Source organism: Adiantum capillus-veneris, chromosome 6 (genome assembly GCF_014529385.1).
Source record: "Adiantum capillus-veneris isolate H3 chromosome 6, ASM1452938v2, whole genome shotgun sequence".
NCBI classification, from domain to species: domain Eukaryota; kingdom Viridiplantae; phylum Streptophyta; class Polypodiopsida; order Polypodiales; family Pteridaceae; genus Adiantum; species Adiantum capillus-veneris.
The window spans coordinates 120,588,017-120,596,440 of NC_140936.1; positions in this window are offsets into that span (position 1 = coordinate 120,588,017).

Below are 8,424 nucleotides of genomic sequence, written 5' to 3' on the forward strand. Positions count from 1 at the left end.
GGTATTGTTTTCTCTTTATTTCATACAACACATTTTGCCATGAGTACGGAAATTGATGCTCAACATATGTTTGATTTCCAATACCTGGAATCGGCTCCACTTGTGGATGTCGTGTGGCCGGATACTCTCACGGAGAGTACCCACGTGGCAACAGGGACAGATAATGCATACCCCGACAGTCTATCTCCTCTTCCTCAAAGCGTGTTTGATATTCTAGAGGATGACAGTAACTTGCCAGATGCCTGAGATTTTGTCACTCGACAGGACTGACAAACTTTTGATGCCCGATTTCGCAAGTTAGTTGTACGGGTCCAAATTGGGCTACGCAAGTGGAAAATCTCACACAATTGATTTATAAAATGCTACCAGAATCAACTTCCCACTTGCCAGCAACCCACGGGGTGGTCAATCCACCAGTTATGACCAAAGAGGTCCAACATGTCCAAAATAATTCGGTTGTAGAAGCAAATCTGGTCACGACCAACGTGGTCAGGAAGTGACTATCACAATCCGACTTTCAACGTGCAAAAAGTCAAAAATTATGCTTTATTTGCTTAGGAACGCATCAAAAAAAGCAGTGTCTACATGTTCGACAACGTAGGCATGATGCATAAGTTGGCGAATCGACATAAACTCCACTTTTGGTGCAAGGCACAGTAGTTATAAACATAAACTCCAGCTTTGGTGCAGGGCACAATAGTTAGATGTCTTCATACATGCCTGTGGCTTTTCTGAGTATTGTCCATTTTTTGGCATTGGGTAGTGTTATGCACCAATTTCTTTTTTGCAATAATCATTTTTGGTATGACCAGTTTCATCATCTCGGCGTATACGATCCGCCGACAACATTATAAGATGCATACAATATCTGTGCAATAGGGTATACGTGTCACAATATGATTTGTTGTGAACCGCCAAATGCTTAACCAATTTCACGTGCAACGCGGTTTCTAAATCGTGTTACCATTGACTTGAAGTCAAGAGCGGTGGAAACCAAGTTTACCAGTCCAATCGGTGCAAGCCACTTTTGGTGTTAATGTTTACGTTTACAACTGTCACGGTAGCCACGGGCTTCCACCTTTGTCTGCAAGGCATGCTACCCAGATGGTATCAAGCACGTTCTCTCACAATCACTCTGTCAAGGACAACATTCATTACAAATGGTTTTTGATTGCTGTCCAAACACAACACCACTAAATGAACCTAAATGACGAAATAGCCTGTGCAGTACTGCCTGTAGTGGAAACGGAGGCCGAAATGAGCCCAAATCAAAATTCTGAGCAGACCAAGCTCTTCGAGCTTACCCAAATTATTTTTCGACGTGCGAACGCTCGCCAAAGCTCATTGAAATCGGAGAAAGTGAGCAGGCGTGTGCTGGAGCAGTTGGCGACTAAGCCCTGAAGGACGTGACCTGCTCTGATACCAATTGTTGGAATTAGTGTTGCAGAGAAACACACACAGCTTGGAGAAGACGAAGGAAGCTCAAGGAACACAATAGAGAGTGTGTTACTTAGTGTGCAATGGAAAGATAGATAGCCCTAGAGTGATGGGCGTATATACAATGCACGGGGGAAAAAACCTCCTAAAGAGGGAAAAAATGTCCCGACGGTCCTAGTGTGTTCACACACATCACACCACATGTATATGGTAACAAGCCTCTTGGTTTTCTCAAGAAAGGACAAGAGCATACATTGTGCAAATGTAACAAAGCTTTGTATGGGCTGAAGCAGTCTCCTCGTGATTGGTATGAGAAATCTGAAACTCATTTGGTCAAACCAGGGTTTCGTGATAGTCCAATAGAGAGCACTTTGTATGTAAAGCCTGAGGGTGATGTATTTCTCATTGTTGTTTTGTATGTGGATAATTTGCTTATCACCGGACCAAATGAGACACATACTGCTGAAAGTAAGGCTGATTTGAACGCTACTTTCAAGTTGAAAGATTTGGGGTTGTTACATCATTACTTGGGCATACAACTTAAGCAATGTGATGGTGGTATTTCCTTGTGTCAAACAAGTTACATGGAGACATTGCTATGTAAGTTTGGGCTTGAGGATTGCAAACCTATTCACATTCCCATGGAAACAAGTTTGAAATTGAGTCTTCATGATGTTGGTGATCCTGTTGATGTCACTCTTTACTAGACTGTTGTTGGATGCCTTATTTATGAATGCAATATGAGCCTGGATATTCTCAGAAGTTAGCAAATCTATGCATAGCCCAAGGTCTAAGCATTCACACGCTCTCAAGAGAAAAAAAAATCTACTTGAGTTGCACTTTATATCTTGGCTTGTTTTATCCCAAAGGGGGATCATTGCCACCAGATTTACATGCTTTTTTGAACTCGGATTGGGATGGTTGTTAAGACACGACAATGTCCACAAGCGGGTTTCGTATCATGATCGGTAGTTCATGCATATCGTGGTTGAGTAAGAAGCAATCGACTGTGCTACTCATGATAGTCATAGCGCATTGGTAGTTGCAAGGAAACCAGTTTTTCATGCTCACAGAAATCACATTGAGGTGCATTACCACTATGTCAGAGAGAGACTCTCAGCATGAGAGCTCACCTTGGCTTATGTGCCAATACACGACAACCCTATTGATCTTTCCATGAAGGCGCATCGTCTTCTGAGAAATTCAAAGCTTTCTACAAAGCTTTGGGCTTACTCCTCTTTGTGGGTTGATCATGTCCTCAAGGCATGACACTTCCCTATACTCTATGTGCCATCTCTCGTTAACCACATCACTCCTAGGGGGGAATTATTACCATACATATGTGATAGTGATGTGTGTGAACACATCTAGACGATCGGGACATTTTTTCCCTCACTAGGAGGTTTTTTCTCCCGTGCATTGTTTATACACACATCATTTTAGGGATAACTCATCTTTTCATTTGTGCATCAAGAAATACTACTCTTTGTTGTGTGCCTTGAGCTTCTTTGTCTTCTCCAAGCTGTGTGTGTTTCACTACAACTCTATTTCCAACACTCACTAGGTCTTTCTTCTAACTTTGTGCACTAGCGATCCATACCATCCTTATAAATTTTTACACTATGTTAATTGTCAAACTGATATTTTAGGTACAAGAGTTTCATGGTTGATGCAGGTTGGTACGGTCCTACTCTCATACTAGCCCCCTCTTTGAAACTCACACTTTTGAAACCCTCAGCCATTTAGGTGTAAGATCTCTCAGAAGAAGTATTCGATAGACTTTCCTCAGGAATTAGCTCTAAGGTCGAAAACGGCCCCTGATTCACACTCTCTTATGTAGAAATGTGGCTAACTTGATCTCCTACAACAAGGTTTCTACTCTTATATAATCTGCCTAATCGCAAATACATCAAGAACAACATCAATCCACTCCCAAAGGGGCTCCCGAGTGTTGGAATATCTTCTTTTCTGAAACTATATCCCCAGCCCACATAGATGGATCCAGCGAGTCATTCTCGGAGAGAGATCAATCTTGATTTTTCAATGCTACACTTCAATCCCAAGGCTAGGGAAAAAGTTTAACTGCACAATTTCTAGGGCCTTCCTGATAACCTCGGGGCAAGCCATAAGGAAAAGCAAGGAGTCATCCGTAAAAAGCTTTGCCAAAAGTTGATCATTCTTAGGTTAGGCAGATCCAACCATTGAATCTCCCCTTTGGCAGCATTGTCTTCAAGCAATGTAACCAAGAGATGGGATCCAATTGCGAACATTAGAGGGCCAAGTGGACAACCCTGTTTTATAGATCTTTTGACCTCATAGGTACCCACAATTTTCTCATTGAAAAGGAGCTCCAATTGGTTTTCAACCAAAAATACAAATATATCTTCAAAAATCAACTCTTCTAAAATTACTTTTTTTTTGCTATATCTATGTATAATAGAAACTTGAAAGGATTTTTCTTACATTGTCAAAAGGCTTTTCGTTTCTTACAATCTTACCCTTCAATTTTTCATTTTAGATTACTTGTTTTGTAAGGTTTTCTCACCCAATGAGTGACACATGGAGACCCTCTCCTTTCTTGAAAATTTTAAGATCCATTGTATGGATATATATAGTATAGAAGAATAGTTATAGATGAAATAATGAATAGACTTACCATGTGCTTTCAATAAATAAATTTTCCAAGGAATCAAAGGTTGCATCCCCTCTTTAAAGAGAGGCCAATTCATACACAACCTATGCATTAACTATTGAATTCACAACAATAAAATTTATATAAAAAAACAGCTCCAAGTTTGACATTGACTCTAAAGCCTTATAGAGATTAGAGCTTCACATCAAGACACTCTCTAACAAGATGAAGGCTCAGGTGGCATTCTAAAACAAACAAGTGATAAAATCACTATTCTATGGACAAAAGATGAGTAAAATAGAAAGCCAATGTGGACAACTGCTCAATGGTCTTTGTCCTAAGTGTTGGAAATGTACTTTTTGCTTAGATAAAGTCTAAGGAAGTTCTATCTTGTTCAATTACACATTTTCAAAATAAATCTATATCCTTTTATCATTAGCCAAATCTTCTTCTTTCTTAAGCAAGTTCTATCTTGTTTAAAACTCGCTCACCATTTTGTAAGACTCCTTTAAGACTATTGTCCTTTTTGCTTAGATAAAGTCTAAGGAAGTTCTATCTTGTTCAATTACACATTTTCAAAATAAATCTATATCCTTTTATCATTAGCCAAATCTTCTTCTTTCTTAAGCAAGTTCTATCTTGTTTAAAACTCGGTCACCATTTTGTAAGACTCCTTTAAGACTACTTAATGAACTACGGATGGTTTCGGTAGGCATAGAAGCCATTTCCGAAGTCCGTTTGCATTTTTCCGTAGTAAAACGCAACCGGATTTGACCTACGGCTTATGTAGTTGACGTTAATTCAAACCCATTGACCTATGGCTTGCCATACACGCTCTTGACATTGCTTTAAGACTACTTAATGAACTACGGATGGTTTCGGTAGGCATATAAGCCATTTCCGAAGTCCATTTGCATTTTTTCGTGGAAAAACGCAACCGAATTTGACCTACGTCTTGTGTATTTGGCATTTCTTCTATTTGTTTGACTTACGGCTTTCCATACACGCTCTTGACATTGCCTAAAGACTACCTAATCATCTACGGATGGTTTCAGTAGGCATAAAAGCCATTTCCGAAGTCCATTTGCGTTTTTTCGTAGAAAAACGCAACTGGATTTGACCTACGGCTTGTGTATTTGACGTTTCTTCTGTCCGTTTAACCTACGACTTGCCATACACAGTCTTGACATTGCCTTAAGACTACTTAATGGACTACGGATGGTTTCGATAGGCGTAGAATCAGTTTCCGAAGTCCGTCTGCATTTTTCCGTAGAAAAACGCAATCGGATTTGACTTACGGCTTGTGTATTTGGCGTTTCTTCTATCCGTTTGACCTACGGCTTGCCATACGCACTCTTGACATTGCCTAAAGACTACCTAATGGACTACGGATGGTTTCGGTAAGCATAGAATCAGTTTCCGAAGACCGTTTGCGTTTTTCCGTAGAAAAACGCAACCGGATTTGACCTACGGCTTGTGTATTTGACGTTTTTTCTGTCCGTTTGACCTACAGCTTGCCATACACGCTCTTGATATTGCCTTAAGACTACCTAATGGACTACGGTTGGTTTCGGTAGGCATAGAAGCCATTTTCGAAGTCCGTTTGCGTTTTTCCATAGAAAAACGCAACCGGATTTGACCTACGATGTAGAAGCCATTTATGAAGTCCGTTTGCGTTTTTCCGTAGACAAACCCAACCGGCCTTCAAAAACGGCTTGTATTTTGGGCGTTTCTTCTATCCGTTTGATCTACGGCTTGTTATATGTCCCTGCCCAACCTTTTTTGAGGAGGAAGCTTGTCTTTAAGAGCAACGACGGCGCTGTTGTTGCTCCCTAGAGGAATTTCATGTGTAAAGGTGAGAGTTGAGCTTCGAATGTATTTTGAGCTGGTCAAATGAAGTCATAGGCTGCATCAGACGATCCAGGTCACTTTGGCTCGACATGCACAACGCCTGGTCAGACTACTGACCATGGAGGAGATTGATGAGATCCGCCAACGACAGATGCTGGATCTCCTATGATCTACCTATCCCAGCTAGTTGTTTTAGCCGTTTAGTCCACACCCAGTAGTTTAGGATTCCATAATATTTTATTTTGTCATTTTGTCATCTTTTTACTCTGACTTTGTATCAGATCCACCACATTGTAACTTTCTTGTCTCATAGGTCACTTTGGCATTTCGAAGACGTTAATATAACATTTCATTTCATTTCTCTCTTTAATCTTTAATTTTAATTTCCTACGTATACATTAATTCTCTCTCTCTCTCTCTCTCTTTGATTACCTACACACACACACATTTCTCTCTCTCTCTCTCTCTCTCTCTCTCTCTCTCTCTTTCCTACACACAGAGAGAGATAGAGAGGGGTTGGGGGGGGAGAGTGACATACTACCTGTGCAGTAGGTTTCAGCCACGATTTGAGGAGGCGAAAATGGCCCCTGCGCACGCGGGTTTCCCTTTTTCCCCCCAAAATTTATAAGCGTGGCAAATAAAGCCTTTCCACGTGTTTAGCGATGCGCATTGCGACTCGTATTTCGACGCGTATATCGACGTGCTCTAATTCCGCCGATATATGCGTGAAAAGGCATGGCCGTCGATATATGATGCGTCGATATCTTCATGTTTTATTGTAGTGCTTGAGGTCCATGACCATATTTTTCTGTCTCTTGCCGAGGCCCTTTCTTGAACCACAATACCTCTCGAGGCTTTTCTGCCCGCTGCTATGCACGATTAACTTGCAACAAACCCTTTGCAAAAATCTTGCCATCTCCGTTAGGCTCGGGGGGTTCACTAATTGTAAAACTACCATATCACGTACGTTCAAGACATGTTTGTAAAACCCCTTATCTATGAATTTTGTTAAGAATATAATGTACCCTTTTCTTTTAAAATCTGTAAGTTTTTTTCAAATTTGAAACAATAATACCTTTTTGTATATATATTTCTGTAAGTTTCAAGAACTTTAAATACCCTTCTGTTGAACTCACGTGATAGGTTACATTTTTATTAGGTGACCTCCTCGGGGCGCTAGGCACCATGGGGCTATTGCCCATGGGATGGGCCCCTTGGCTGCCCTTGGGCACTTGAAAAGGAAAAAAAATATATGAAAGAATGTGAACATGTGGGAAGCGAAGCCATGGCCGAAACCTACAGGTGCACCGAAGAAGAGCATGAAGAAAACACTCAATGGCGGGCTTGACAGTAAGAGCTGCTGGGTCGAGTAATACTCCCCATGCCCCTACCAACCTAAAGAGCCTGGTCTTTCCTATTTTTTTGCAGCATGAACTCTCCCCCCTTCTCGACTAGAAGTCGGCTTCTGCATTGCCCTTTGCCTTGCTGAGTTCTTCCTTGGAAGGAACCATGCCTTTTGGGCCTGTCGGACAAGAGAGAGATAACATCGAGAGAAAGATCATCGAGTGAAGCCATTACATGCTTCACCTTCCTTGTAAGGGGCCTTTGCCCATGCCATGACAGCTTGGGGTGTGTGTGTGTGTGTGTGTGTGTGTGAGAGAGAGAGAGAGAGAGAGAGAGAGAGAGATTCTATGTGTGTAGATATGGTGATAGCCTTTCTCCAATAGGCCCCACTAACAACCTCCTTGTGAATTTACTTCTATTGCCCAACGATAGTCAGGTACACCTCGTATGACATAGATATGATACGCACATGGGGAAGTTCAGTCTTGCATTCGACCAAAAAAAGGATGCCACCTCAGCTGGACCCGCCATGCCCCTATAAATATGCATCGGATGCATTAACATTCGTATCAGAATGGAGGCCCCCCTTCAACCCGTTCCCATGAACGTAGGAGATGTTCAACATGCGAGAAGAGAGGAGAGGGCACATGAGCCTGCAAAGGCTGCCAAACATCTGGTACGTGGAGAATTCTGTTTTGGCCTGCAGCCTACACCAAAGTCATCATCACTACGTGAGCAACATTAAGCGTTTAGCACCGATCGATTTCATGTGCATAAACACACATCCAGTGTGAGGAGGGTTCCGGGTGCCACCGGATGCAAGCCAGAGGTAGCATGTGCGCACTACAAGAGAGATAGGCAGGAGTGTGTGTTGGGTTGTTGGGGAGGGAGAGAGAGAGAGAGAGAGACGTGCATGCCTCCTCGGATTCCCCCTAATTTTTTTCTAGTATTGTGGGCCACATACATATTTGGCTAAAACTTATACAAAATTTTATCTTTTAACTTGCTTTTGGTTAGAACCCAACTTGAGGGTTTGTGTGTATTTTGTACAGAGAGAGATCACAATTGAATATCATCGAAGTATTGGCTGAAGACAAAGTTCATGAGTGATTACCTGCTTGGCACTTTTGATAAGATAAACAAGGTGGGTATGGATGTGT